General features: G+C 43.8%; 1 pseudogene; it reads right to left on the bottom strand.

Annotated features, from left to right (window-relative positions):
• Window positions 1–597: 597 nt before the first annotated feature.
• On the bottom strand, window positions 598–3,318 carry LOC101996690 (annotated as a pseudogene).
• Between the last annotated feature and the right edge of the window lie 2,602 nt (window positions 3,319–5,920).

The raw sequence follows: 5,920 nt of genomic DNA, 5'->3' as shown, positions 1-5,920 counted from the left end.
ATCACCACAAGGTTGTGGGCTACCAACAAAATTTCAGTACATCTGTCTGGCACTGGCTCCTTGCTTCTATCTGACTGCATCTTTCTCTCACCCAGCATTCAGTTTTCCCTCTTAACTAGGTTTTGCCCTGCTATATGTCCAAAGCAGTTTTTTTTTTTGAGCAGCAGATATCTCCTTTATTGGAAATACAATAGTCCCAGGGGTACCTGGGAAAAACTGGAACTAGAAAACGGGGCTTTCCCTAATGCAGACTGCCATCCCCTGGTCCAGGGTGGGAGCCAGTCTGATCCTTGCTAACAGGGAGTCAAGGAATCCTGGGAGAGCTGAAAATGAATCCTTGCTGAAAGAGCAGGCCCCTGGAACTGGGGCTGGAAGGCAGTCAGTCCTCTGCAACCCCTGACCTCATTACCCTCAGAACAGCTGTGAGCCTGGGCCTTGTCTCCAGAGGCAAGGTTCCTAGTAATATCCAGTAGAGGGCCAGGGGGCTGGGTGGACCAGAGACAAAATGACTCTGCCCCCTACGGCATGGCCAGGGGCTGGTCAGGAGGTCTTGATCCCTCAGCACTAGTCTCTGCAGCTTGGGGGTGGGGAGGGAACTCAGTGCATTGATGGGGCTTCCTCAATGGCCCACTCCATCCGCAGGTACCAAGGTTGGATGCATGAGTGTCGCATCAGGTCATTGAAGGCCTACAGACCCTCTATCACTCGCAGCACACCATACACTGCCAGGTCAGCGAGATTAGGCTTCTGGCCCCCCATGAATGGCTGGTCTTTGCCCACCGCTGTCACCCACTTGTTGGCTGCCTCATAGAGGTCTGCGCATACATCATCCTGCAGGTGGTGCCTGCTTTTGAGGCGCTTGCTGATGAGGTACATGGCCGCTGCACCCACATACTTGGCCATGGTGGCCTCCACAGCGCTAAACTTTCCCTCACAGACAATGTAGTCTAAGGAAGCCAGGGCTTCTGTGGGCGTCTGGTAGAAATTGGGGGAGATGAGGTGCACCAGCCAGTCGTCTGCCCACTGCTGCCACTTCATCTCCTCCATCCTAGCTTCCTTCCCGCCATACATCCGCTGGGCCTCCTTCTCATCCAGCATGAGCCAGTACTTGTTGCCGAACTTGTTGTCACCTCCTTGCCCTGGTCGTACATGGCCTTCATGGGTGGGTAATAGGTGATAACCTCTTCCAGGGACCTGAAACCAGGTGGGTCTTGATAGTGCCGATGATGACAGAGGAGTCGTTCAGCTGTTGCGAGCTGTCTCCTTCCTGGGCCACCAGGATGGGCACCTTCCTGTAGGAGAAGAACTTGATCTTCTGACAGGGTTCACCTCCTCTACCTGATAAGGCAGGGAGTGGAAGTCGAGGAAGGCAAGGACTTTGCTGCAGAAGGGACATGTCTTGTACTAGTACAGGGTCAGCTGCAGGTGGCTGGAAGGGGACAGCTGTGCAGCCGAACACTCAGCGCAGAGGTCCTGGGAGCACAGGCGCCACCGCATGGTGTGGTACAGCCCCAGTGTGCCGCCCAGGGCCAGTGCTGCTGCCCCCAGCAACCGCTGGCTCCCCTTGCGGACTGCGGGCCTGAGCTCCCTGCCGCTGCTCTGGTGAAGCTTGCCCACCTCTGCACTGAGATTGGTACACTGGCTCAAGCCAAGAACCCCCCAAAGCAGTTTCTTTACATATTAATGATAACCACAGCCTACAGAGTGAAATTCAACCTCACCTTTTCTCTTCTGTTTAAATAAAAAGGAAGGCTTTAACTTTAACATAGTACAATTACATATAACAAAACAGATATCAAGCAAGAACTCCAGTTACAATATTTATATCTACTTTATCTTTTATCATAATTAGCAGAACTATATCTATTTCTATCGTCTCACCTTTAGGCAAGTTCAGCAGTCATTTCTCTGTGGATCCTGCATGTCCAGTTCATCAAGTAGTCCAGGTAAGAGCAGTTTCTTGCCCAAATGGCTAACCAACTCCATAAGGAGCCTCTTCAATGCCCATCTTCTACTTTAGTAATTGGTGCTGCCAGGAGCAGATGTGTCTCACCATCATGAGAAGTTCTAACTTCTTGAAACATTTAAATATCATATTCTGAAGGTCTCTGAAAGATTTGAAGAATGCCTATCCATCTGAAATATCAACAGGACAAGCAGTTTCTCTATTAACAAATAATATTCTTGACATCTGCTCTATATACATTGCATTTTTAAATGAGCTATACAAATACAATACCTTAATCAAGAGCAGAAATATACATTTAATAAAATTGACCTAAACTTGTATCAATAGAGCAGTATCTGTACAAATGCAAATCTATACAGCATTATCCTCTTTAAATATAAGCAAACATTTATAAACAATATTTGGAAATATGGGCATAGCTCTTCTCCAAATTGCTTCTTACTCTTTATTGGGCAAAGTAATTTTAGGAGGTGTTCACAGCAAACTTTTGGGGATCTTATTCCATCAAACCACATTAGCCTGGAATGAATCCACAGGTTCTCATTCTTTGTGGAAACAAAAGAACCTCTTTTCCAAAGCAGCTTACCCTTAGACTCAAATTTTGAAGTCAAGAAACCTTTAAAATATCTATGCTGGTTTAGCTTAGCAGTCCATGCAATGAAATGTCTCTCTGTACTTAGCTTCTTCAAAATTAAAAAAAAAATCAAAGAAAACAAAATCACATACATAATCCAGACACTTTTTTATATTCCATTTTTACATGGCTTATTTTTCTTTACTCCTTTTAATCTATGACTGTCCATACTCTGTCTCTATAAAAAATTTGTCTTATTTTTTAAATAATTTACTTCTTTTCCAAGTCTCTATAATCTTTTTCTTCTCTCTCCCAAGTCTACATAATTTTTTTCAACATACTGTGTCCCATTTAGAGGTCTTTTATGTCTGTCAAATTGTGTGTCTGTAATTATTTTCTGACCAGGACAGCTTTTTAAAATGCTAAGTGCTTCTTAAAAACTTAAGCAGCACCATTGTTAGGGGAAATACAGCTCTGCCTGCTTGCCCCAACCAGCCCAGCATGCCAGAGCTGTTTGCTGCCTCTGAGAGCCATGTACAATGTCAAGCCATTAAGTGGTTTGTAACACACTGCTGACAAACCCCATTTAAATGTTGAATCTTCTGAAAGAGCCAGAGATCGAGCTGGCAGCACAGCCCAGAAAACCAGCGTTTCCTAGAAGCACAGCTTTTTTTTTCTGCTACTGCTGAATCAGTAAGATTTCTCTTAAAGGAGCCATGCTTCTGCTTGCTTCTAGAAAACAGAGCATACCCAAAAAATGCTGCTACCAAACCATGCTTAACTCTGTTTTCTTGTGTCTAGGATTCCTTTTAAAGCTCTCTCAGGTTTTAAGTGGATTTTAGTTAGCCACGTTGGGCATCACTGTTGATAGGCTGCTTGCTTGTTTAATAAAGGAACTGATTTGGATCTATAGCAGAGCTATAGGGGAACAGAGCTAGGTAGGAATAATTAAACTGAATGCTGTGAGAAAGGTGGTGGAAACTGAGAAAAGCCATAGAGTGGCCACTGGAGACAGATGTGCTGAAACTTTGCTGATAGGCCACGACCTCGTGGTCATGTACAGATTAATGCAGATGGGTTAAATTAAGATGTAAGAGTTAGCCAATAAGAAACTAGAGCTAATGGGCCAAGCAGTGATTTAATTAATATAGTTTCTGAGTGATTATTTTGGGCCTGAGCAGCCGGGAACCAACAAGTGGCCTCTTCCTTACAACAGAATCCCTGCTTTCCTAATTACTGTGGATACCCTTAGCCTCCCCCTGCCAATCCATATTTCTAAATGTCAGTGCTCAATGCCCAGACAGATTCTATCCAGAACTCCCCAGTGACCACACCTATTAGCATCTCAGAAGAATTTCCTACCAGGTACTGTACATGTACCCCAACCTCCTAAAAACTGGAAAGGGTAATAAAAATCAAGGAACAAAACACCCATGCAAAGAAAACAAGATCTAATATCAGCACCTATAATTACATTCTTCCCAATTGCACATATGTAGGTATAAATAAAATCAATAAAAAAACCTTAGGGAAATCTGGAACCTCAGAGGCACAGAATTGAGCTGAAGATACAGACACAAATCTATACACCTATAGAAGCCTAAGGTTTGAGAAGATACCCTTCAGGCTACCTAAATAGAAACATAAACACAAACACAAAAAGAGACACAAATCTTTTCATCTATAATGGTGTCATGCCTGCCAAATATTTGAGGGCAATGGACGCATACAGCTTGTGAGAGTATTCAACCAATATCTGATTTGGTGGTGTAGGAGGTTCTTCTGTTCATGTGTTGCTTTAACTGGTTAATGAATAAAGAAATTGCTTTGGACCTGATAGGGCAGAACTTAGGTAGGCAGAGAAGACAAAACTGAATTCTGGGAAGAAGGGCAGAGTGAGAGATGCCATGGATCTTCTGCCTGAGGTGGACACTAGTTAGAATCTTGCTGGTAATCCACAGTCACGTGGCGATACACAGATTAATAAAAATGTGTTAAATTAAGATGCAAGAATTAGACAATAAGGAACTAGAGATAATGGCCCAAGCAGTGTTTTAATGGATACAAACGTTCTGTGTTTATTTCAGGGGCTAAGCTAGAAGGGTGGCTGGGAAGAACAAAGGGCCCTGCTCCTTGAAATAATTAGGGCTTCAACATGGTCAACTTACTCCACATAAAACCTGAGAGGGATTGAAAAGGAATTCTAGAAACAAAAATAGAATTTAACACAGCTTGCTGTTTGCTGGTGGCATAACCACAGAGAAATTTTCCGCAGCAGGAAAAAAAGCGATGCAGTTTTAAAATGCAGCTTCTTGGGCTGTGACACCAGCACGAACTCTGGCTATCAAGCATTTCAATGACATTTGTGGGCCCAGGTGTTTCTGTGCCCACTAGGGTTGGGAGGAGAGTGGCTGAGACCATGCCTGTGGATCAGCACTCTTTTACTGGGCAGGGATCGGGATCAGGTCTACTAGGCATGCACAAGCAGGAGAGCATGGCAGATTTCTGATGCTATACACAGAGATGTTTCCAGGCTGTAGAGTGCTCTGTGTGGCAGATTTGGCTGTAACTCAGATAACAAGGGTTTATGTGCTGCACGCTCATTCTTGGCATTGGACTGCTGAGTGTGGCTCCTGCCTAGTAGCCCTAGAGCTAACACTGGTGATGCTTCCACCATTTTAAAATTGGAGAGAGCCAGAGACAACATCCAGAGCAGCTGCAACCAAGCTGCTTAGCATTTTAAAATCTCTTCAAGACAGTAGAGAATTACACACAATACAATAGGACAGATTCAGACATAAAAGACCTCTAAATGAGATTCTTCTTTTGTTTTCCCAGAAGATAAGATCCTGTGAATTGCTTCTACACCAATATCATTTCATGGACCAAGGCCTTCTGAAACATTGCCATGGACACCTTTAAAAGTTACTTCAGGCCGGGCGGTGGTGGCGCATGCCTTTAATCCCAGCACTTGGGAGGCAGAGGCAGGCGGATCTCTGTGAGTTCGAGACCAGCCTGGTCTACAGAGCTAGTTCCAGGACAGGCTCCAAAACCACAGAGAAACCCTGTCTCGAAAAACCAAAAAAAAAAAAAAAAAAAAAAAAAAAAAAAGCTTACTTCACTCAACTGCTGACTGAGATGAACCCAAGACCTGATTAACAGCACCTCCAATTAGCACAAAGAAGTATGGATAAATCTATGCCCATATTCCCAAATATTGTTTATAAATATTCTTTTACATTTAAAGGGAAATATGATATAGATATAAATAATTTTACATTGGTATGAACCTTGCTTTATTGTTGCAAATTTAAGGTCAATTTTGCTTCGAGAGGAAGATGGGCATCGAAGAGGCTCCTTAGCCATTTGGGCAAGAA

This window comes from Microtus ochrogaster, unplaced genomic scaffold (assembly GCF_000317375.1).
Source record: "Microtus ochrogaster isolate Prairie Vole_2 unplaced genomic scaffold, MicOch1.0 UNK161, whole genome shotgun sequence".
NCBI lineage: Eukaryota > Metazoa > Chordata > Mammalia > Rodentia > Cricetidae > Microtus > Microtus ochrogaster.
The sequence above is the reverse complement of the archived record's forward strand: the minus strand, read 5'-3'. Positions and strand labels throughout refer to the sequence as shown.